The sequence below is a fragment of the Ambystoma mexicanum genome, chromosome 6q (genome assembly GCF_040938575.1).
Source record: "Ambystoma mexicanum isolate Mex_15411 chromosome 6q, UKY_AmexF1_1, whole genome shotgun sequence".
Classification (NCBI taxonomy): Eukaryota; Metazoa; Chordata; class Amphibia; order Caudata; family Ambystomatidae; genus Ambystoma; species Ambystoma mexicanum.
The window spans coordinates 245964890-245990690 of NC_090937.1; positions in this window are offsets into that span (position 1 = coordinate 245964890).

Sequence of the window (25801 nt, forward strand, 5' to 3'; positions counted from 1 at the left end):
AAAGCCCGAGAGGAGATATCATTTGTAAAGTAGCTCAGTTAGTTAATGCTCCAAATGCAGAGTGTGCACAGGAATATGCAACACCTGTGTTCAGCACCTGGCTTAATCTTCCGGTGGGATAATAGGCAGAGGGAAAGCATTCAGCTTCTGATGCAACACAGCATTTTCCAGGTCAATTGGTTCAGAAAAAGTGATGGAAAACACTATTACTGTTGCTTTTTCTATTTGTCCGGATTTTCGTGCATTTTCTGGGTGGAGTTCAGGAGCCGAGTGGACACACCAGGACCCCCTGTATTTCCCGCTCCACCAGACAAATGCGGCCTTACTGCCAGCATGGATTCTCATGCTGGAAATAAGGAAAGGGATTCCTCTGGGATTTGCTTGGAAATGAAACCTGGTAAAAGCGGGCAGAGTCCAGAGGAAGCCATTGTCAATTCGCCAGCAATCGCTAATTGCGCGAGGTATTTACACTCTTCCAAAGTGGAAAAGCAATGTGATTTCACCTGCCTTTTACGCTAAAACCTTCCATTTTGTGGCGGAATAGTAAAAATATGCGCCAACGGAAGTGGTCCACTCCATGCAGTTTACTTTGCGTCTTGATGCTTGGGGGTTTTGCGTGATGCTACACATGTAATAAATAAATAAATACAGTTAACATGACCCCAGATAAATGGCAATTCGTGATCAGAATGAGTGAGCATGGCATGTCGCTGGTAAGAGGGTGTCCTGTGCTTCTTGAGTGCGCTGGCAAATGCCCTTAATTGCCATCTCGCGTTAAGAAGGTGCTTAAACCCATCAGTGTGGATTGCGCAATAATAAGTCGACAGAGATATTTCAAATTGACAATGTCACCCAAAGGGCGAAATTGGCTAAGTGGGAGAATGTTGCGCAGCATGTGCCACTTTCTCTGCGGAGTGAATTGCGCCCACCCCGATGAAGAAGTGTGAAAAACCCACAAGGGCACTGTGCTATGCTCTTTCTTTGTGTGTCTTCCCCACAGGGAGACAGATGCCGGCTCAGACATGGGTAAGTCTCAGGTGGCAAGCCTGTACACTAGTTGATGTGGCAACGGATTCCAGACTTCTGATGCTGATAACATTAGTAGCAATGAGTTACATGCCACCTGACAGGTATGTGTGATAAAGTTGCAAAGCAGAGCTGTTAGTGGGCTAAAGCAGGAGGCAATGTCTGCCCACCCTCAAAGGGTACGTGCAACCAAAAGTAATAGGTCCCTCCCCCCATCATGACTGTAGGGGCCAGGCTCCAAACCAGGGCAAGAATGCCCTCCAATCATCCATGCCCATGAGTAGGGTACCCCTCGTGCTCTAGGAACCCTGTTGAGCAACCTCTGTGCTTTCCAGGTGATACTAACGTTATTTAAAGGCAGAGGTCTAAAAGGTAATCGCTTAATTGCAGCTGGAAAATAGCTCCTCGCGTGATCAAAATGTCTTAACCAAGTGTGACATCATCCCCTTCATTTATAAGTATGTGTGTTCTCGCGTTTCTTCATCCACTGAATTACTGTTAGAAACAAAGGCAAGAGTTGTGTCTCTTGTGTAGGCATTAGGAAGGCAGCTGCCAGCCTCTGGCATAATATGCCCATGTTCTTCAAATATTGGCTAGCTGTTGCCCTCTTATGGCCAGGTAGAACCATCATGGCAGTGACTGGCAAATGCCTTTCCCCTGCAGACAGAAAAGCGGAAATAAGAGGCCAATTCAAGACACGGAACAAAGAGACGTTAAGACAGACTGCAGCTGCCATTGCTGTGTTAGGGAGAATATGTTGAGTGTTCAAGCAAGGAGGTATGTACTAAGCAAGCAAGTAGTGAGACAAGGGAGAGTGTCATGATGCCTACCCCCGGGGACCCAGACCAAGTCCAGCAACCCCGGAAGCAGGCATCAAGTAATACCAAGCAAGCCCAACAACGCCTGCTAGGGGCTATTTGGGTGCAGTCCTGGCGTCTATGGCGCCAGGCTCATATGGAGAGTCAGTCCTGGCGCCATAGGCGCCAGACTCATAGATTAAAACTTACCTGATGCAAACCATGCTGCAAACTTACCTGATACAGACCATGCTGCAAGAGCTCCAAGCCAAAAGAGGCTTGGAAGGGACTACTTTACTTAGGGACTGTTTTTTCACTCGGGTGGGGCTGGGGAGGAATACTTACCTGGGACTACTTTGGAGGCTATTTAAACAACGCCCGAAGAGCACCACACACTTCGCGTTATTCTGCATCCAGCAGCGTAACGCTCACCGTGCCTGCAAGTCTGCATCCAGTCTTCTGCCACGCCCGCCTCGAGTCCGGAGCTCCTAGAAAAAGGGAGAAAGAAGGAGAAAAGGTTAGAACAAGAGCAATACCTTTGATCCTTACCTGAATTCCCGATCCATCGCGCCTTCGAGCTGGAAGAAAGAAGTTATTTTATGCGTGTCGCCTCGCCTCCAGCAGCGCCGCGCCGAACTCACCTGCATTCGCAGCATCTTCACATTCCACCGTATCCTTCTGCATGTTCCCGCCGCACCCCGGCACCTAAGAGGAAGACAAGAACAGCAAGGTGAGCCAAGGGAATACACAGAGGCAATATTAGTTACCCCCCATAGACTTACCTGATTTTACCACCGGGGGTACTATTCCTCTTCACGGGTCGGCGCAGCTTCCACTGCATTCTCGCCGAACCCCGGCCCCTAAGGGGAAACAAAAGGACAGCAAGGTGAAACAAAGGGACAAACAAGGGGAAACCTCATCACCACAATAGACTTATCTGATTTTACCGCCGGAGCATTATTCCCAGAGACTTCATACTTTCTCTCAGTGCCTGAATAAGGGAGAAAGCAAAAGGTTACATATTGACATTATTTTATCGAACTGTGTTGGATAATACAAATCCTTACCTGAACAATACCGGTTGCCACGAGGAGCTCTTCGCTAGGGTCAAGCTGCAACCTGCAAGGAATCGGACAGAATGAAAGTCAGACATTTGAACTCTTACGAACTACATACTTACGGCGTCTTGCCGGGAATGTTGGAGTCAATATTGTTCTGGAACTCACAAATTCCTTCGAGCTAGTGAAGCAACTAGTTATCTACGCGCCCCTGCGCTCAATGCAGGATGGAGAGCTCATCTTTTCAAACCATCAGGTGAAACTATAAGAGGGGACATCTAAGGTGATCAGTGGGGATATCAGCGGGAGTGGGGGGGGTAAACACTCAACTCCACGGGTGGTTAATTCCCTTTCTCCATTTGCAGAAGAATATTTCTAAGGGCCAAGCAAACAAAGCTAGGTGGGCCAGTCCAGTCCTTCATTTCGGCACTACGCGTCACATTGGTGGAGACCGCAGCTGTCCCGTTCAGATCGACGCCCCTGTGGGAGACAGGTGAGCGTAACAGAGAGGCAAAAAAAGGCCAGAGGTACTCTTTGAATAATGTAACAGGGCAGAGGACCCATGCTCTGCCATCCTAGTAACATATGAGAGAATCAAATAGATTAGGCTTTGCAGCAAATGTTAAATGAGAAAGGAACAGAGTCCAGCTCTGCATTCAGAGTAACTAAGGCAAAGAAAGGCTAGGCTCTGAAGCCAGCATGAGATGGGATAAGAGGGACCAGACTCATCATGAGAGGCTGGGCCGGCCCTCGCAGGGGTGATAGAGGGGCAGCCCCATAGCGGGCTGCCCCTCTGGCCACCCCCCTTGGTCCACATACACCCCACCTACTAGGCATCCCCCGGGCCCAACACATCCGGCCGCTGACCTCGGGAGTGCTTATAGGGGGTGGGCTTGCGATCGCTCATTATTCTTGTTTGCTGTACCCCCCTCGCCCCTCCCGGAGCACAGTCAAAGCAGCAACATCACACCCCTGGTCCCTCTACTCCCATAACAGGACTTACTCAGAGGTACAAACAAGATTTCCTCTTTCTTTGAAACCCTTATCCTTCCATTTCAACAGACACACACGTCTCCTTGCCCCACACAAAAAAAGTAGCAGTTGGTAGAAAAGGCTGCAACTCCTTTATTTGGCAGGAGTCCACTTACAGGTGATCTGCCTCTTAACAAGCTGGAATCCTAGCTGTGACCCACGGGAAGTAATTATTTCCTCTCTCTTACCATGAGCTCATAGATGAAAAATCCAGAAATGCAACATTCAAAGACATGTTCTTTGCTGCTGCATCCTTTAATTTTCTTCTGTTTTCTTTTCTTCTTTTCTCTTGTTTTATACAGTGATATTTGTAATTTAATATGTACTGCTATTTTAATTCTAATTTTGTGAAAAGTCGAGTTCTTTGACTAAAATACAATAAATAAATAAAGCAAAGTATCCAAGATGTCCCCTGTCCCCCCCAGATTTTATGTGTCTCCTACGCCCCTTTCCTTACCTGACATTTGCTTGGCTGGCCACATGATGCTGAGCTGGTGCCCGATAAGCATAGTATGTTTTCACATGTTTTCCAGCCACAAGTTAAAAGGAACTTTACCCTGGATGATCTGATACGTTTTGCACTAATAATGATGTACCTAAAATAATGTTTTTTCCTTAAAGTTGGAAGATCACACTTCTGCACCTTTCTACCGTGTATAGTTTTCAAACTGGATGGATTATTTTTTGCTTGTTTACTTGTCATTATAAAGTTCATGGAACGTTTAAAAAGCACTTCATTTTCAAAAATGAAGTGAAACTCATTATATTCACAAAAATAATCCATATGTACATTAGGAGGTTTGCATGTATTATTCCCCAGAGCGCCTGGACAGAGCTCTAATGGACGAGTTTCCGGCCTCTGTAAGGATTCTGAAGTTGTTATGTGTTAATATGCCATCTGCCACTAATATTACCAAAAAAGTCGATTGGGGCAGGGGTGGGCAGTGTTGGGGCACGACTGAGACCATATGGAATTGCACGCAAAGCATTTGGTGAAAGTAGCAGGACTTTTTTTGTGGCTCGCCCACCACTCTTACAATGCTGGATGCTCCCCTGCCCCGCCATACTTATCGCAGTAATCCTCTGCAGGACTTTTTGTGATACCTAGATTTAAATATGAAGGATGGGGCGGTTGTTCGTTCACTGTCCAGACAGTCAAACTTTCCAATGGCCTTCCTTCGTCTTTATGCCTAATTAGCGACCATTTGAAGTTCAGACGTGCTATAAAGACCTTCTAATTCTCCCAGTAATTCCTCTTCTGGGGGGCTTTGTGGGTTTCCTCTGCTATGTGAAGCCTTCTGAAGCACCGTGGTGCCTTTAGAAAGGGTGTGTTTGTGCTATATAAGTCTTGTTACCATACCATACCATACCAAATCCACTAATGTGGAAAGAACCACAATGCTTGTTAAAGCATATGTCTTGTGTGACAAAAGACACTAGTCCCTAGGGCCCAAAGTTGGACATGGGGGGCAGAAAGAAGTCAATAATACCTTCTTGCTATTCTTGGTGGTTCGAAAGCATTGAACCAGGCTTCTTGGCACTGTGTGAGTGGTTCAAACCAGGTTCAAATGCAGCAGTTGCACTGTTCCAGATGGGAAGCAAGTGTTGGAGTCGTGCTGATATTCTATAGTTTGAAGCTACGTTTGAAGAATGTGGATCGTGAGGGCCACCAGGATCAGTTCAGAGGTCGGCAGATGGTTTAATGGCAAAGATGTTGGTAACTGGATGCACAGTACAGGATGAGGAGGTTTGATGTGGTGTTCAAGGGCTGCTTTACGATGAGAACACTAGGGTCAGCTCGATGTTCGAATGGATCTGTGATGAAGATGCTGGAGGTTCGAAAGTCAGCACGAATGGGGCTGGTGCAGCAATGAGCTTCTTGTTTGACCTAAGGCAATGAGGTGCTCAAACGGTGCAAGCTGGTGGCACACTTGGTCAAACGTGCAGCACAGCGATTGAAGATCAGGCAATTGCCAAAGGCAGCATCTGAGGATCCTGTTGATTGGATTGGGGTAGAACAGCGTTTAAATATGGCTCAAAGTAGTTTGATGATGAAACACAGGGAGCCTGACTGTGCTGGCCCTCATGATTCAGTGAGTAACAATGCAGGGGTCATTGACAAGATAGGTCCAAGTTCCCATTCTCATAAACAATGGGGAGGCTGACAGACTCCTACAGGGATCCCTCACCTCCAGTGAGGACCTGGGTACAGGTGTAGCTGGCAGAGTGTCTGGCCTTGCTCCAGCAGCAGGTCCCCTCCAATGTGCCCTTGGGATGATTAGGGAGCCGAGCGTGCCTCAGCCTTGGGTTTCCTGACTTCACCTCACAACTAGAGGACTCGAGGACTAGAAAGGACTGCTGTAGCAGCAGGGTCACAATTAAATCTTATTGAAGTCTTGAAGTCACATAATGAATCAAAGGAGGGGGAGAGACCCTCTTTTAAGGGAAAACATCCACAGGTGATTGGGTAAAAGCAAGCCTCCTTTAAGTGGTCCAATCCCTGTTCTTGTGGCAAGTGGTATTTGCCTTGTTGCATCATACACAAAAAGGCTTTGGTCTCAAGGGAGCATAGAAGACAAGAATGAAGGAGAAGTACAGAAACAAGATTTCCCCAACTCTGCTGGGCTCCCTCTGGCTACACTAACTCTGCCCCCTTTTCAGATCCAACGCATTGAAGGCCCATTGGTATGGAAAATCCTGGTGTGAGATTGGTCTTTTTGAGTAGGGTGTGTTCTTTGATTCCTATTTGCTAACACAGCTCCTTTGGGGCGTTGTCTTACTGGTGAGAGGTACTACTTGTCCTCAGAAAGGATCAAAGGAGAGTCACAATCTTTAAGTCTCTTGTCCTGCTGGATGGCTGGGAGAGGTTGCCTGACCAAAATACACATAACCCTTCCAAACCTGGCCTGGGCTTATGGCATTGACATGTGCATGATATATGTCAGATGTGGCTCTTAATATTTACTTAAACCCTCCACTGCCATACTACATGGGGTATGGCTTATGTTTTCAGATTACCCTGCCATCAAGGGAGGGTTTTATCATAATCACATTGAATGTAGAACCGAGGTGTACATTTAAATGTAATCTATACACTGCACATACTTGGCTATCACAGCAGCTGTCAAGCAGGGCACATGTGACCTCTGAACCTAGTCTGCCACTAGAGAGCAGGAGCTGCAGATCAGGCGACTGATGCAGCAGGACACAGGTATACATGTATTGTTGTTATTATGAAAGTGTTTGTTTTATTTCAAACCTTTCACCTTGTCAATTATTCCACTTACATCTTAATTCATATATAATTCCATCCTAAAATTACATTTAATAAAAACAGCCTCCAAAAGTGTCATCACAGCAAAAAGAACAACAACTTTCCCCCAATAAAAACATAATCCACCATTCCTCTGCATTTGAAGTATTTCTCTCAGAAATAGATTTTCCCAAATGTTGTGTTCTTGCAGCCGTCAGCCCTGGACAATATAATGTGATATGTTTTAAAGTCTGTATCATTCCTCTCTCTTTTTACAATATCAACAGGTTAGATCATTAATCCCACCCTGCTTCCTACTCCTCAAAATTTCCCTTGTTGGATATAAGTTCATGCAAAATCGCATGAACTGACATCGACAATAAGAACTCAGAAATGTCATCAGGTACTTGGGTAACGTATTATAAGCTCTTTCTTCACAATTGGTATGCAAAAAAAGCGTATAATTCTTCCTAGCTTCCTGTGTGAATAACCAGTCCTGTCTCCACAATTTCCATTTAACTGTGCATGGATTTGTTATCAAGGCTTCTTTCGTAATTTCCAGTTGGCCTAACAGTGCTTCCATTGTACAATTGGCCAATCCCATTCTTTATTTTCTGTTTCCCTCAATATTTTAAAAGAAGGAGGGACATTATACACAATACACTTCCTAAACAGAGAAAGAGTCTTCCATACTGTTATAGTGTAAACAGATATTAAACCTAATTTCATTCTAATGATCGAAATTGGAACCCCTTTTGGTAGATGGAGAACTTTTCTCGAGAATATTCCCTCTAGTGTATTCCAAATCTGCCACCAAAGACTCAAAAAGGCAACTGTCCCATATGTTAAGGTGGGTACAAAGTTCTGTTTACAAAAATTCAAGATCGGTAGGATGGTACATCTACTGTATCGTGTGTGTACCACCACTCCTTGGGCAGTTAAACACTTTGCTTTAGATCTTGACTCAATGGCTTCTTGATTATCATTTACACTACAGACACATCCCCCTGAATGATCTAAGAATCAATACTTTTGATTCAACAGCGTTTATTACAGGTCAATTCTGTACCACTTATTCTTGTTTTGCATGCAGCCTATGCTGTAAACCAATAGGTGTGTGGTCCATGAGCACCAAATAATCGGCTTAGAGCATCCATGCCATACAGATGCCATTAATATTAGCGGGAAATGCTGCAGTCAATATTCAGATCGGATAAATATAGATTAAATAGGGTGAGGGCCAGTGGACACCCCTGTTTCAAGCCAGCCCCAATATATTCCTATTTTCTTACAAATTAAGCCTTGCAGATTCAATTTCACTTGTATAGAGGTGCTCGAATATAATGGCTTCTAAAAGATCCCTCAGGCAGTTCCAGGCTGACAGTTTGTCCCACAGACATCTCTGTCAATGCTATCAAAAGCTTGGGTGAGATCAATAAATGCCAAGTAGATTTTAGTTGCCTTTCTGATAGCTTTCAGTTTTAGAAGATTCACTAGGAATAGGTTTAACCCAGTGCCTACACCTCAGACGAAGTCCGTCTGACGAGGGTCATAACGACCCACTGTCTCCACCCATCTCCTAAGTTGTCCCAGAACCAAAGAGGCAAAAAGTTTACCCAAAACATCCAGAAGAGCAATAGAGTGGCAATTTACTGCATTGTCCCTATCACCCTTCTTGAATACAGGAACTATTATTGATGACTGGATGGGTTATGCACTGAAAGTGTCCGCCCTTGAACTACAATCTTTGTGCATTATGAAACGACTTCATCCCCACTACCAAATGGTAGCGCCCGCCCTGGATCCTGCTGAGTAATGGCGCCTCTGGGTCGCCATGACTACAAGACACTGCAGGGACCGCACGTATATGCGAAGCTGTCCCCAGCACCAGAACGTGAACAGGTTCTCCGTCTGTGTCCGGCTCTGAAATTCAAAACGGCCAGACACCCGTAAGTGGCCACTATGATATCTAAATGTTAGACAAACACAAAGCTTTGACCCCTATCCTCCGATTTTTTTTTACAATAACTTCTTTCTTATACTTTCACCCAGAATTGTCGTTCATTTATGCACACTATCCGTCTACACGAGAACAAGAGGCTTTTGAAGTTCTTGCATTTTTCCGAACACAGCGGGCACCCCCACAAGCTTTGACGACTGCAATTGCCTTATCCACAATCCACCTAGGGATCTGAGAATCTTGAGAAAGGAATGCATTTTACCGTTTCCTTTTTTCTCAAGTCTATGCTTGCCTTTGCAAAACTTAGGTTAGTTCCCCTCTCTGCCGGGTGAAAGGAAAAAAATGGAAAAAATGGCCCTTCAAAGGCATGCGTGTTTGCCCTGTTTCTCTTTCCTCTTTTGCATCCAGATAGACCCAGCAAAAACATGGCTCCTCATTTGGAATATCGGATGCTAACAAGCCGAGTGTAACAACACTGGCCCGTCTCACTATGACCACTTACCCCTACAGCGAATAACAAAAGTATATGCAATTTTACACTATACTAGGTGTGTCTCACCACACGTGATAATTTAAAAAACAAAAAAAAATGTTATGTTTTTTTCTTTTCTTGTTCTTTCGTTTACCTCTTTAGGATTTGGAGACCCTGTAAAATTGCTCCTTCCCTACTCTTCGACACCTGTGGGAAAACTAAAGAGCTATAGAGAAACCACAACATAGGAGGTCTTACCAACAGATGCAACCCCTTTCATTGAAGCCCTCATAATAATCATCTGGAATCAGACTTAAGGTACAGTGCAGACAGGATATTGGCTCCTTTTTCCAACCCCTTCTGCCAATTTGTGATTAACCAGTAGGACTCTCCCCCCTTACATACAAATGTCATCTTTCTCACAGCCACGAGATCACTGAAGCTTTACAAATCATTAAGTAACTGCACGATTCAGCCTCACCCCCACCTCACCCCCCCCGCACAAGACCATCTGTCTCTAGCAACACAAGGTCACACAGTCATGTGGACACTTGCAGGGTAATTCATGGAATAAATGTGCGCCGAAAAGTGGAGCGCAAGTGTGAAAATCGCAGCACACGCGTGCTAAAGCCACGGACGTAGTCGTTCGTCGATTCGTGGTATGCGCTGCACTTGTAAATCCTGGGATGTGCGCCAAATCCGTGGGTGGCGCACACGGGGTGCACACGTCACTAAATGCTGTGCGCAACCCACACAGCGAAAGCGCACAATGTGTAGCTCACACAAGAAAAGTGAGCAGAACACGGGGTGTAACACGCGGAATGGGGAACAACGCGTGAAAATGTGGGCGTTACGGGGAAGTACCGGAGGTAAATACTCTCAACGCCAACACGCACGCTAACAACACGTATTCATGGAATCAAACAGGGGAAACCCATGCGCCAAAAAAGACGCGCTAATCCATAAACACGTATGCCAGCAGGAAGCAGGCGTAAGCGGCCCCACACAGCATAAAAGTGCGCGCAAACAACAAACACGTATATACAGCTATGATGAATGTCCCATTCTGTGGCCCCCTAGGAGAAATGAGGTGTCACGCAACAACAACAAAAGAGATATGGCGACCCCTGTAGCCCACGTGCGTGTGAAAATCCCCACGCACCCCCGAAATACATGCACCCAGGCCAATCGCGTGCGAAAATCCACGTGCACCCCGAAATACATGCAGGCAGCCCATCCACCCTCCCCATGCCCCGCAGGCAGCACACACCACAGGGGGGACTTTTTCCACGCTATTTACCTGACGCAAGCGGGGTACACGTATTGGAGGGGTGCGCCTGGTTTTTCACACACGATTGTCCTGGGTACGTGTTTTCCACGCGTTTTGGCTCCCGCGAGCGGGTTACCCGTATTCAAGGTGGTGTACGAGTACATTTCCAAGCGTTTTGGCTGCCGTGAGCGGGGTATCCATAATTTGTCACGCGATTACAGTGTAGCGGCCCTGTAAACTGGTCCAGGGTTAGCGCGGCCCTTTGCGCCGTGTTGGGTATTTCAATGGCTTTTCCTTGCGCAAGGGGCGTTCTTGGGGGCGTAACTGGCTCTGCGGGATGTTCGCTGCGCCACGGCTCCAAATGGCTTGGGAAATCCATGAATACGCGTTGACCAAGACTGCTGTTTAGCGCACACGGCTGGCGCACGCTGGCGCACGCTCCCTCTCTGCGCTGCTCGCGTGAGCTGCTTCTGCGCTGAATTCTATGAATTACCCTGTTGGTTATTAACTCAAGAGCAGTATCACTCTGACAAGAATGCTCTTCGTAAGATAATCATTTCATATGTTTGGAACAAAATATTGACATTTACATGTATCTGCCTCGCTCTCCTTTAGGACTATGAGGTCCATTCGCCCTGAGGAAGGCTCAGAATAGATGCCGACAATACTGGCAAAGCTGAAACGTGTCTTCAGTGCCTATCCTTTTGAACAGATCTTTAGGAGCCCTGATAGAGAATATTTAGATTTAGGAACATGCACGTTGGCAGATTAGAAGCATGATCATGTATTGATCATTCATCAGAACAGTACATTTATCATTAATATGTATTCTGCTACTGTTTAAAATAGATAATCAAGTTTACTTCATAGTAACATTATTGATATGTTATTGTTTGACTGAATTCTATGTACTCTTTCGTTTGTTTTTGTTTTTCAAGAATCTTAAATGTTTCTTTTTCTTGTTCACTTTGTGTTCAGTGGCATATATATGTAATTGTGACAACCCACCGGTATAGATTGTTTGTTGCCTTTCAAAAATTGTCATTGCAACCTGTTGTTTTTTGTGAATATCTATTGTATTATTATTAAATGTTCAGAGAAATTTCAGACATATCTTTTTGTATTTCTTACATGTGACTTTTCCTTGTGCACAGAATATTTCTTGATAAATCATAATGAATAAGGACAGTAAATTATACTGTTTATAGTGTGGATTCCCCTTTCCCTTTCTGATGAACAATATGCATTGCCCCAAATCCACACTGACACCAAAGGGCTACCCTAATATTTGTGTAGTAGACTTCCAGGACACTGGCACCTCTTTTGCTTTCATAACCTGGTTAAAAAGATCAGACTAAGCTCTGCCCACTGCTCTGGGGCGACTTAAAGCATACTATTGGTCAAACCATCAGGGCCGGGGGCCCCTCGAGGAACTTGCTTTCCTTATCAAGGTTTCAATATCATCTTTATCAAACACTATCTTCCACCCTACCTGCTCCCACACCTCAACTACCTTAGGGTTTACATTAGAGAGGGCAAACAGATTTCTAAAATGTTCACTCCACCCTTCCTCTGAAACAGGACCGGTGTGGAGCACCAATTGCGGGGTATCTTTACTGTTGATAAAGTGCCATATTTGTCCTATATTTTTCTTACAGACTGCCTTCAGCATTAGTTCCGCCTCATATTGAAAGATCTGCTCTTTGTGTGCAAGTAGACAATTTGTATACCTTTGTTTGCTTTGCCTTACCAAACCTACTATAGGGCCGAGCTTTGTTTCGCTTTAGACTTTTAACATCAGTTTTTTATTTGCTTTAAACATTTCTCCATCATAGATATGTTTATGGTGGAAAGTTGGTGTACCATGCCCTTAAATACCTTATTTGAAGTCCAGCAAAAATGATGCCTTTTTATAATTCTCTACAATACAGCCTACGTCCCCTGGTTTAATATGCAATCTATTTCTTCCCTGTGTAATTTCAATGTTATGTAGCCACCTCTCCTCTTTAGATCGTGGCCCATCAGTGCAAGTCATTTTCAACAAATTATGGTCACTCTTAAGTGTATCAATAACCTCCAATGTTTTAGAAAATGGGAGCGTGTTATTTGTAACAAAAGAATTATTCAGGATTCCAAACTGTGGGCCCCTTGACCACGTAGGTCTTCCTGGAATATCCCCCCTAGTTTGACAACTTAACATATGGAAATCCCTTAGGTTTAATTCACTTGTCCATGTCACTGCTCTGTTCTGCATAATACAACTCTGACCATTCAAGGCTGTTGATAGCCACTCTTTTTTGTCTAAACATGTTATGTTGCGGTCACCACATATAATTATATACGGGGCTCACCATCGGGTGTAACAGTCATCAATTATATCTGTCACGCATTCAACATAGTTTGCAACCCCTATTGCCACTAGATTACAATATACATTAATGATTACCCCGCCCCCCCAATTTGCATTCCATGATTTCTCTTGGTCAAAACTAAACAAAAGCATCTGTACAAAAGCATTAAGGGTTCATATTTTCAGCACAACAAGCCCTACCCCATTTGTAACTAAAATCAGCAAACCAGATGTAGGTACACCCCTTTTCCCTTCTTTGCATCCTTCAGATATGAACACTAACCATCAAATATTGGTTTAGACCTCAACCAGGTTTCCTGAAAGCATAAAATGTCAAATGTGCCCAAGTCAATCTCCTGATCATTGAACAAATGGGTGAAGCCACGGGTATTCTAGGACCCAAACACCCACTCGTGATTAAATGCTAGGTCCTTAACCTATTTATATTTTTAGACTTGTCAGGGCTTTGCCATCCATGCCCAATTCTCCCCTTTAGTCACACTTGTTTCATCATTCGGCTGTTCTCTAAACTTTCTGATTACCCCTTGTTTACATCCGAACATTACTCTTAGGGGACATTTCTTCTCACTTATACCCTTTGATTAATGGGCCTCTGAAATAATATCATGTGAACTCGGCAACGTTATCATTTTCAAGCTGTTGGTTACCACAGTGTATATGGCTTTAATTCTAGACCCGACCAGAGGCTCCCCTTCCTTTCTCACAGGAGATCGCCCACTTTATTCAGTCATATCTGTTAATTCAAAGCCCAGGGGAAAAAGGGTGGTGGCAGTTTCCAAAAGCAGGCTCTTAATCATCTAGTTGGTTGTCAGATGAAGTAAAACCCAATCTAATTGTGTCTCATTCACGAATTCCACCACTTTAATGTCCTCTGTTTCAATTGCCCACAACTTCGGAATATTGTGAAAAAATCTTACAACATTACAACGGTTCAAAATCAAACTCCAACTGATTGTTTTCCCTAAATGTTGAATCTCCTACCAATCTCTTTTGTGCCAAGGTTACAAAAGGCTCCTTCCTCGTCTTTTATTGGGGACTAATACCCTGTAGCTTTTTGGGAGTGACTTCTTCCTTATTTTCAATACAAACCTTCCCAGCCTCCAAAACGAATTCATTAGACTCAGGCTATATCACCCACTCCATCGTCCCTTCCTACGTATATGTGGAGAAATTTAAAATGGTCTCCAAGTCATTATTCATGTCCCCATTCTTCAAGGAATCATCTAATGCATGTAGTTCCAGGGGCGCTGAGGGGGTATCCAGGCCAGGGTTCCTAACTTTACTGTTGATCTTTTGCTTTAGGGTTACAGCGTCCAGAGGCGGAGGTGTAGCTAGTTTACGTAAACACTTCCTGGCATCATTCCATTTAACTTTCTTTCCTTTTAACACATTTTTTTGTTTTTTTCTGCCGCTGTGGAACTGGGGTATTTTTATTCTGCTGCTTCCCTGTGGAACTGGGGTATTTTTATTCTGCTGCTTCCCTTTTTTTCATCTAATGAATATTGGGTACTCCTTATACGGCAAGTTTTATGATTCGCAAGCTAACGCTTCCCTTTCCAGTCTCTCAACTTAAAGATCTTCTCCCAACCTTACAATCACCAGGTTGGGTTCCACAGTAGCTTGTATTTCCATTCCAGAAAACTCTGTTTCACTTTCTTCTACCAGCATAACCAGCTCCGGGGCACACTTTGCTAATGCTACCATTGTCGAATCCTGGAATTTGTTTATGGGAGCAGCTATCTCAACCTCTACTGCATACTCCTTATGATGCGTTTCCATTCTGAATATGTGGCTGCCAAGGTCACGCTGAGATATGGATACTGGGCCGGTCAAACATTCCTCCCAAGTTGACTTTAGCCCCCTCTGCTTCTTCCCAACTACCTCCAGTCTCTTACTATTCACTACCCTCCTTCACAAACTCCTCACATCCACTTACTGGATTGTAATAAGGAATCCATAATGTATTTATTATTTATTTAATTGAAAGTGCGTTTTTAGATGACTTGCATCTTTTTCACACTATGTCACATGATACATATAAAATATACATTTCTTATACACTTCATTTAAAACCAATTTAAAACAATTCAAAACAATTCTAAATAAATTTAAACAATCTTGGCTCAGAATAAACACCTACTTGTCTTCTGGGATATATAATGCGTGAAATGGTCAGATCTATACAAATGGCCAATATTCAGTGTTTTACAGATTCTCATACCTCAAGTCCATTTACTTAGAGATAGTCTCCTCCATTTTGGCCATCTTTTTAATTGCCATCTCCCATAAATGAAAGGCCGCCTGGCTTAAAACTGATGTCTTGGTCATAAATATATCACTCCAGAATAGGTCAGAATTGTGATTTCCATATTTTCCATATGCCAACCTATGCGTTGCTTCCAGTTCCTGACATTGGGTTAGAATATGTCTGGCCGTCTCGATACATCTCCCACATAGGCGGCATAATCTTTCCTCTCTTGGTATGCCACTGCAGGCACCAGTATTTTCCAGTAGTTTCCAGTAATAAGGAATCCATAATAATCTTTTTGCCCTCAGATTCCCCTTCAATGAGGTCAAAAAGTTTATTTTGCAAAGTCAACTATGTTTCCACTTCTTGATCCAATCTACTTTGTAGCTATGTGATTGTAGATTCCACATAGATCATTTTTGAGTGGACCATCACCAGCAAGGTCACTTGATCTTTACGGTTTCTATTCATTGTCTCATACAGTTTTAAGAATGGGGCCAAAGAGATAGTTAAGGCTGACAGGATATAGCATTGAGTTTGAAGGGGGTGGAGCTAGAATTATTAGTGTTCCATGGGTTTATTTTCAGAGAGAAGATGGAATCATTTAAGCACAAAGACCCGGCTGAAGAAGAATTTTCCATCAACCCCACAAAAGGTCCTTGATAAGTCTGACTCCAACCAACAGCTTTCTGATTCTCTTTCTCACTCCTACTTGTTCTTCTTTCTGAGTATTTTATATTCAACGCTCTTTCCGGGTGTATATCCGCCCTTTCCATATGACTCTGATTTATCGCCTCCATGGAGAGTCTTTGCTCCAAAACACTACCCTCTCTGGTCTCATCTGGTCTCTTTTTGCAACCAATCTGTTCCTCAATATCTGCTATCTCCCTACTCAAAGGGGCTGCTAGGTTTGATAAGTTCCCTTCTTTTTCGCGGCTGGAGACTATACCTGAGCCATCCGTCACAGGTATTTCTTCACATCCAGCTGGTTTAGGGTTTTGTTTCAGGGAGTAACCATCCACCTCTACTATAGGAGGGGTTCCGTTACCTAGCTGGTCTGAGGGATTCGCAACCAGGACAGACCCCAAAAAGCCCCCCCATTCACCCTCCCAGATTTCTCTAGAATAGAGTTAATCATTTCAATCATTTCTGCATCTGTCACCTCCAATGGCTGACTTGCGGTGTTGGGCAGATCGACTTCTCAACCTCCCGAGGAACAAATGTAACTGCAGCTTTTTTTAAATTAAGAGATTATAATGGCTCAGGGCTGTGGACCAGTAAAATATAATGGGATGTTAGATGTAGCTTCATGGCCTCCCATTTCAATTTCAAGGCTGCAGATAAGCCGTCACACTCAATACCCCCACCGAATCCTGTTGTCAAATTGATGAATCCTGTTGCCACACTAACAGGGTCAATGGTGGGCTAGAAGGGCGTGGAGGCCGTTATCTTTGTGATGTTTGTAGTGGATAAAAAGCTAACAGATTTGGGTTCTCACTCCCAACCAGTTCAAAATATGGAGGTGAAGCATTACCTTAAAAGTGCAGCTAGCATTGTGAACGCGGGGTGCCACACCGTTCGGTGGCCTCCTAAACTCCCAGCGATGCTTGACTGACTTCCTGTACCGAACTCACGCGCCAGTGTTACGTGTCCGGCTCCTCCTTTTATGCACACACTAGAGTCAGTCTGGAGTGTAAAGAAACAGCATGCCTGTCCTCTCAGGTCTGTTCTCTGATGCTAGACTGAACTCCTGTGCTGAACTCACATGCCAGCGCCATGAGCCCGGCTCCTCCTTTTATGCACACACAAGAGTCAGTCTGGAGTTGAAAGAAACAGCACACCGGTCCTAACAGGTCTGCCCTCTAATGCTAGACTGAACCCCTGTGCCGAACTCATTATACTTTTGGCATGGAGCTTATAAAATGCAGGTCTAATTAGCAGGCCACCCGTTCTGCAATGTAATTGCCTGCATCTTTTTTTAGTGAACACAAATAAAAAAAATAGGGATTCTACACCGTTGCTACATAGTAACTCCCAACAATCTCTCCCTCTAGTACCAAGACCACTTTCCCCTCTCCTATCTTTTTCCACCTGACCTCTTGGCAACTCACACATGGCTCACAACCTTAGGGTTCACTTTGACCATGCCCTAAATCTCTACCAGTTGATCATGAACACTGTCCCTGAGCCAGGCACAAAATCCAAAGTTTAGAAAAAGCTGCCAACATCTTGTGCATCACTCAACTAAAACCCTTATCTCTGCTCTCGTGCTCAGCAAACTGGGGTACTGCATGAACCTATTTCTTGGTCTACCCGTTTACTCCTCTGCTTAACTCAAGAAAGACCTCAATATTGTGACATCTACAATTTTTAAAATACCCACATCTTCACATCTTTGGCCTTCAGTACCACTCCCTCTGTGTAAAATTGCTCTCTCTTTAAATTCCTGCTACTGGTCTGCAAATCTATCTTTGCTTTTGCCCCCACTACCCTGCTGAATGCATCTAATTGTTCTGTCCTCAAACTCTCTGCTCTTCCTCTCTTCACTTAAGTCCTCACCCTTCCTCTGCCTTCTCTGGCTTTTTGCCCGTTCACCTACTTACCTCATTGTCATCATCAAAGCCATATCTTCAGTAAAACACTTCAAAACGAGGCTTAATCACCACCTGCAAGCAATGGAAGGAGCCCCCCAAACCCTATCAAACTAACTGCCCAACATGCCTCTCCTGCAGTCTGTCCCACAAAACTACTCTATGTATATGCATAAATACTGGCCTCAGGATCGCAGTGGTAAAAATATGATGTCCTCCTGGCCCTGTTGGTATATGATCCTGCTCTTACCACGTAAACAGCTGGTGTTTGTCATTCACTCCAACAATACGCTTATGTAAATGCACCCTACCGTACAAACAACTGCCCATGTTCTCTGTTGCTGCCTTTGTAACTTATTTCTCTACAAAATGACAGCTTGTTCTTCTATAAATACACATTTGAATAAATACAAATTAGATGGAGCGGGAGAATTGGCTTTGTTTACTTTTCTTTCTTTGCACACACCGCAAGTCAATTGCACATTGTTCCTGTGCGACTTTGTTTCTGTGGGGCTTCTGTGTCCTGGGCAGGCATGACTCATAATAGAGACTGCTTCCTTCAACCTTGTTTACGAAGGAAAAGAAAGTATTTCCAGGCCTGTCAGGCTCTTTGAAATGCGCAACTTTGCTTTCTTCAAAAGAAAGAGTTTGCAACCTGCAAGGGTTGTTTGGGTCTTTCTGGATTATGAGGACTTCTGCCCATGGTTTGTCTTGGTTGTTGGCACTGGTTGTCCCCAGGATGTGCATGTAGGTGTCTCTGGAGTTTTTCTGTGGCTGTGGAGGTTTTCTGTGGCTGTCAGGCACGGGACTTTACCACCACGACATGGGGAAAATCTGTGGCAATGAAAGTGACAAGGGGAAATTTGGAGTCCAATTAGATGTGGCATTGGACAGTGATAGGGACCGGGAGGATAGCTCAGGGGCAACACGCTCGCCTTGGAAGCAAGACGACGCTGTTCGATCCCCCGGTCCACGCTTAGAAACCTCTGTGTATGTCATTCTGTAATTCAGTGGTACACCCAAAGTCACATGGGGCAGTTATGAGGAAATAAAAGTACCATTGGGCCTTTCACAGGCTAATGGGGTGGGGTGTGACATTGGGATGTGTGAGTGCTATGAAGAAATTGGGGAGCAATGGTAGGTTGCATGGGACAGTTTGGAGGCCATGTGAGTGTAAAATTGACCCATTGTTGGGGTGTTGGGCAGTAGACAATGGGCCTCATTACGAGTTGCCAGGTAAAACCGGGTTCATTACCGGCATGCCGGAATGAGCAAGTCCGTGCTCGTATGAACCCGCTAACAGAGGGTGATTACGAGTGCGCGAGCACGCCCGTTACCCCATGCTGGTAGTGGCAAAACCGCGATGCTGGTAACGGGCCACCAACCCCCCTATACCGGCATTGCAGGTACCGCCCATTCCATAACCGCGTCATAACAACCACTAAACACCGGCACGGTAATACCGGCACGGTATTACCGTGGTCACAAAAAAGACCCGGAAATTACATCATCGGACCGGAACGTGAAATGAGCCGGCGGCCATCTTTAAAAACACAATCCATTGCCACCCTCCATAACCACCACTACACTTGTGTTGTTGTATGCCACAACTGAAGCAGGATGTCGAAGGCCACCAGTAAATCCTCCCAAAGGAAGAGGAAGCAGCGTTTTTCTGATGCTGAACTGACTATGCTTGCTAACACCCTCAAACAGCATGCAGACACAATCAGGAGCACAGACCTCAAGCATGGCACAAACCAAAAAAAAACAGGAGTGTACGTGACTGCCGGAAGCGATGGGACGACCTCCGCCTGGGAGGAGACCGCAAGTGCATTCATTGACCCGAAATCCATAGAGGGAATAGGAGACCAGGTGTTCGGCGCTGCAACTACCACAGAGGAAGGTGAGTGAACCATCACATCCACGTATACCAAAACATGATGTGGCACAAGTGATGTGAAAGTTAGACTAGGCAAGGCAATGCATGTTCCAAGGCTACATCAACACATCCATAGAATAATGAGTGCAACACCCTGCACCACACGCATGCTGAGTGAAAATCCCCATCCCAACAGAGGTGCAACATGACCCAACCATGCCCATGGGACCCACCACACAGACACCAAACCAATGCTATGCCACCAGCCATGCATTGATTGCCAACATGTCCCCTCAGTACACCAAATGCCACACACCAGAAATGAAATGATGCCTGAATGTATGAACATATCACACCGCAATACATCATAGCTGCCATTTGACAACATCACTGATGACCTGCATCTCTTCTATCTCCCAGGCACCGATAAGGAAGGTGGAACAAAGGACAGGGGTGCGAGTACATCCTGTGCACGCAAAGGGACCAGGGCCACCGCCACCCCCCCATCCAAGATAATGCCTGCAGCAACACCCAGTGTGCCACGCAAGGCATCAACCCTGCAGGGGGCACCTGCAGCAACAGAACAGCAGCAGGCACCCACAACAGTGGGAGCCGTTCCGCCAGCCACCACGGACGTTGTGTCTACAGAGGTGGATGATGAGGCTGGAATCATGTCTGGAGTACCCACCCCAAACCCCATTGCCAGCCCCCACCCACCTGCGGAGTCTAAGAGCCTGGACGATCCGTGTCTCCATGACTCTGACCTTGGAGAATCAGACATTGGGATCTTCCAGGAGGACAGTGGCCAGGACGAGGAGCCCACGCAGGTGCCTTCCACCACCCTGCCAGCCACCACCCTGCCAGCCACCACCCTGCCAGCCACCAGTACACCTGCGGCCTACACCTCCTTCGAGACTCGCCTGGCAAGGGTAGAGGCCCGCCAAGAGTCAATGCTGCAAATCATGCATCGACAGGTCGACGCTGGGAATGAGGCCATGAGGGCCATAGCCACGGCCATTGCAGCCAATACAGCTGCTGTGGAGGCATCTACGTGTGCATTCAGGGAGTGCATGGGGTCACTGACACAGGCCCTTCTTGCAACATCCCGCAAATGCAGCGTCAACACCTTGGCCCAGCCATGGGACTGACAATAGACACCTCCACTACAACAACCCCTTCCACCTCGGTGCAATCGAGCCCTGTGCGGTGAAGAACTACATTGGTGAAGGGAACACTGTTTGTTGCAGACATGAGGACATTTGGGATCTGTGGGGTGGGTGAGGGAGTTTGTTGGGGTATTTTCTGGGGTTTGTGGGGTGGGTGAGGGAGTTTGTTTGGGTATTTTCTGGGGTTTGTGGGGTGGGTGAGGGAGTTTGTTGGGGTATTTTCTGGGGTTTGTGGGGTGTGTGAGGGAGATTGTTGGGGGGGTAGGGGAGGGGGGAGTGGGCACATTTTTGCAGTTTTAAATAATACACAAGTTGTGAGAAGAAAAATCCATGGCTGGACATTGTTATTTTTCGTGTGCGTTCATTTAATGTGTTACGGTGTTCAGTGCCCAACTCCCAACATTCCCTGTGTGCATGTTCATATTGGCCCACTGTCTGACTGACACAAGTCTTTCATAGTCCCTGTGTTTCAGAAGTATACATGAATTTGTGCTTGCCGTACAGCATGGCCATCCCGTGCATCACGTACTGGCAGTAGGGCTACTTCACCTCCGTCTCCGTCCTCATCATCCTCACCCGGCCCATGCATGTCAATGTCAGGTGACAATGGTACATTTCTCCGGACGCACATGTTGTGCAGCATGACACAGGCCATGGTGATCTTTGCCGCCTTTCAGGCCTATATAGGAGTGCCCCACCAGACCTGCTGAGGCAGCGGAACCGCCACTTCGACAGGCCAAAGGTCTGCTCAATGACAACAAGGGTACGGGTGTGCACACGATTGTACTCCTCCTCATGGCCATTCTGCGGGTTAGGCACAGGGGGGTGTAGCCACGGCCTCAAGGTATATCCTCCATCACCAGCGAGCAGATTCAAATAGGTGTGTGTCACTTTGAACTCCCGTAATTCAGGGAGCACAGTCATGCCGCCAGCTATTTGGTATGGCCATGCACATGTCCCTGTAAGCATGAAAAATGTTTATCTAGGTGCAATCTGTACTGTCATGAGGTGTGGTAGTGTGGTTGGCATTCAATAGATGATGCAGGGTGTTATCATGCATGCTGAGGCAGATATGCTGTGGTAGTGCAACAATGTTTTGACACCAATTCATGCTGTTCATTATTTACTATGCATGGTCACACTGCCCACATAGCCACACTTGCCGTCCTGTTCATTCATGCATTGCTTGCCATAACCATGGTGGCCTTGTTGTGCCTCTTACTTGTTCTCATTGATATGCATTATTTGTGATATGTGGCCCAGTGAAGTGTCATGTACGGTTTGACTGGTTCAGGTCAGGAGTGTTTGGCTCTGCATGCATTCTCCAATCACCGGCTATTCCCACCCAGGTGCAGTATTGCCCCCCCTCATGCATCCCCACACATCAGTACCCCAAAGCACTGCCATGGGACGGTTGTGCAACTCACCAAGCAGCCAGGCACGTGGTCCGGCATGTCGCTCCATTTGATGGGGTACCGTGGATTTACCCAGTAACATGGCATCATGTGTTGATCCAGGAAATCAGGCGCAGCAATGGGTGATGATCTTCCTGGAGTCACATACCATTTGCACATTGATGGAGTGGTGTTGTTTGCGATTGCGGTACACGGCCTCTATGGCATGGGGGACTATCAATTCCACATGGGTGCAGTTGATGGCACCGACACAATTGGGCATGCCTGCCAGTGCATGGGAGCCTACTTTGGTTTCGGCTATCTCCTGGGCAGTCCATGGTAGGGATATGTGGGTGCTTGCGTGCTTCAGGAGGGCATCCAGCACTTGGTTCAGCATGCGTGAAAATAGTGGTTGTGAAATGCCATGCAGCTGGCCCACTGTGTATTGGTAGGTGCCTGTGGCCAGGAAGTGTTGCACAGACACCACCTTTAGTAGTGGGGGGATGGCAGTGCATATCTGTATGTGGCTGGCAATGTCGTTCTGTATCATGTGCACTATGGTGGTGATGGTGTCACAGTCCCACCGGTACAGGGTGTGGATCTGCTCAGGGCTAGGGTTGAATGGGCTGGGTCTGGTGCTAGGTATTGCTGGCTGCCTATGAGGCTCTGGTGGCTGCACTGGTGGTAATGGATGGGCCTGTCTCAACCTCCTTTTCCTCCTGTCTCTCCTCTGTGCTGCCTGTTCTTGTTGCTGCTGTTGTTGTTGCAGTTGTTGCTGTAGTTGTATCAGTATAGGCAGGTACTCCTGTGCCATGTTTGCAAATGCTAGTGGTGGCATTTTGGTGTAGGAAGGGGTGTGGTGTTTAGTTATGCTCCTTTTGTACTGGGCAACTCTGCATTGCCTACACCGGGGGGGGTTGTGGTGTGTGGGTGTGCTCAGTTCATACTGGCACAGCCTCCTTTGACTCCACCTGTTGGGATTGTGTGCACCTGTGGCAGCTGCCTTGTATCTTGCTTGCTGTTTGCGGGTGGTCTTAGATGCCTGTATGGCCAGCATCGTGCAGGCCGTGATTACCGGCTTCGCGATGCTGGTATTTGCATGTATGCATGGGTTGGAATTACCCCCTATTACCGGCATGCCGGTATTTCATCCCTGAAGGGGCGCGTGTACGCACCTATGCCGCTATTAGCGGCACCGTTGTTTGCTATGCCGCTAATACCGGGTTTGCGGGTCGGAATGCTACGGAACGGTAAATGATGCCGGTATTTGCATACCGGCATCGTTTTTCCCTTACCGGCATACCTCGTAATGAGGGCCAATGTGTATGATCTATGGGCCAATTCCAACGGGGAAAAAAGGGAAGGGAAGGGAAGGGAATGGAATGGGCAGTATGGGTAAATACTATACAGGGGCAAAGGGATATACCTTGAGGGTGAGGGAATGATATGTGGCATTGGGGCAGTTCAGAGGTTAACGCCATGTTTGGCAGTTCTAGAAACAAAGAGAGTGAGATGGGTGGATTCAGTGGAGCAAATGGGATGTGGCAGGTGTGTGTGTGTGTGTGTATGTGTGTGTGTCATGGGGCAGGTCTAGGACAATGATCAGGGAGTTCAGGGGCAAGGTTTGTCCAATGGAGAAATAAAGGCAATGGGCAACATACATTATATGCGGACGTCTGGGGGATGTGCACATCATGTGACAATTCAGGAAATGTGGTTCGGTTCTAGGAGCAATGTGAGCTCAGGTGAGTTTAGAGAGATGCAATGGGGCCCTTTTCGGTGGTATTGAGAGTAAGATATGCCAATCTAAGTGGAATGTGATGTGGGGCCATTATGGGGGCCATTGTGGGGGGTTGCAATGGGGGCACTGTTATTGCCACAAGACAAGGCAACTTGGGGACAAATGGGGGGACACATGGAAGGGAATTTCTGGGGGAAATGAGATTGTTATTTGGCAAATTAGGGGTCATTGGCACATGCAGTTAGGCAGTTGCGGAGCATTGATTGTGGCATAGGCCAGTAATGTGGCATTGGAGTTGCAAAATCAAATTGAGGGGCAGTGGGAAATGGCATAGGACAGTTCTGTGGGAAGTCTGAATGACATGGCACAATTAATGGGGCAGTTGGGTATGACACTAGGCAATTCTGGTGGGCCCCTCACCATGGCCCACCACTAGGCCCCGCCTGACTGAGGCCTGCCTCACTCTTGATATGATATAATATGATATATGATATGATATGGCATTTATAACGCGCCTATACACAAGTGTTTCAAGGCGCATTTTGGCAAGGGAGGGGGAACAGAGGGAAGACAGAAACAACGATCCTACTAGGCCAGGTGTCATTCAGATGGCGTAAGTGCAGAGAAAGGGAGAAGAGGAAAAGTATGGAGTGGGAGGGGATTGGGATAGTGCAGTTCAACTGGCAATGCTGCTGTCTGCCACTTCTAAGCCTCCCCACCACCTCAAGGCTTCTCCCTCCTGCATGCCGCATCGGATTCATAAGGTAAGCCCAGCAGGGCTTGAACATAATTTGTCAGCGCTCAACACACGAACAACGGATCCATCCTCAAAACCCTTGGATCTCACTGTGTGTGCCTGCTAGAAGCACGGTTTGCACCATTGCCGTCTTTCGTTCACTTTTGACTCCTCTTGCTAGAATAGCCCAGAGGGGTTGGTGTTCCTCAGTGACCACGATCACCTCAAACATGGTGGTCACCATTACACATAATGGTGTCCATCCCCAGCTGCCTGGCCTCTGCTGTGATTGGCCATCACAACAGCCATAAGGCCAATCAGGGTGTTGGCAGGCTAGCCGGCTTCCTCACCCAGGCCCACCACTAGGCCCTGCCTGACTGAGCCATGCCTCACTCTTCTTCATCCTACATTGCTGCTGTCTGCCGCTTCTAAGCCTTCCCACCACCATGAGGCTTGAACAGAATTTTTGAGCGCTAGATGCGCGAACACTGGATCCATCCACAAAACCCTTTGATCTCATTGAGTGTGCCTGCTAGAAACACAGTTTGCACCATTGCCATCTTTTGTTCGCTTTTGACTCCTCTTGCTAGAATAGCCCAGTGGGGCTGGTGTTCCTTGTTCACCACGATAACCTCAAACTTGGCGATCGCCATTAAGCACATTAGTGTCCATCCCCAGCCTGCCTCGCCTCTGCTGTGATTGGCCATCACAACAGCCATAATGCCAATCAGGGTGCCGGCAGGCTAACCGGCCCCCTAACCAAGGCCCACCACTAAGAACCCTGCCAGTGCCTGCCCGGGCCATGGG